This window comes from Microtus ochrogaster, chromosome 5 (assembly GCF_000317375.1).
Source record: "Microtus ochrogaster isolate Prairie Vole_2 chromosome 5, MicOch1.0, whole genome shotgun sequence".
NCBI lineage: Eukaryota > Metazoa > Chordata > Mammalia > Rodentia > Cricetidae > Microtus > Microtus ochrogaster.
The window spans coordinates 2,869,036-2,869,887 of record NC_022012.1 but is presented as its reverse complement, the minus strand read 5'-3'; positions in this window follow the sequence as shown (position 1 = coordinate 2,869,887).

Sequence of the window (852 nt, the reverse complement as noted above, 5' to 3'; positions counted from 1 at the left end):
TCACTGTGATTGGTTTAATAAAGAGCTGAATGGCTAGTAGCTAGGCAGGATAGAATAGGTGGGATTCTCAGAGAAAGAGAGAACTCTGGGAAGAAGAGAAGCAGGGAGACACCAGAGAGAAAGGGATCAATTTGGAAATACAGAATGATGGAGACGTGGCCGGAACACCGGGCGGCTGAACGCGGCTTGAGGACGCCTACCGCCGCCGGCAGGGACCGGCTGGGACCGGTTGGGACCAGAGCGACATCAGAGGACACAGGCTGCTGGCGGGGGAACCATCCCAGCAGCAGAAGCAGGCTGCAGGGACCGCAGGCAACACCGAGATAAGATCGCCCCACTACAATTAAATCAAAGAGTCGCAGCGGAGACAGAGGCACTGCACGCAGTCACGGCAGAGAGGCGCGGCAATCAGGAATAGGCTTTGGGAGACCGGTGCGGCGACAGACGCAAGCAGCAGGGACGGAAGCACAATAAGGAGAGCAGATCGCCCCACTACAATTAAATCAAAGAGGTAGGCCTTTTGTTGGCGAGGTCACTGGCAAATGGGGAGCCTGGTCCTGATCCTGAAGACCTTCGGAGGGATGAGAGGGTTCTTGGCCTGAGGCAGGAACCAGGAAACAGAGCGAGGGCATTTGGTAAGCGGAACCCTCGGCCAGCAGGGAAACCTGATCCGGTTTTAAAAGACCCATTAGATAGGGTCAATAGGAAGAGATAGGCAGGCGCCAAGGCAAGAATTCACCCAATAACCTGAAAAACAACATGAAAACACCAGAACCCAATGATCTTACAACAGAAGTATTTGAACACCCTAACACAGAAGAAGTGGAAAAAATTGACTTTATGAAAGCAATA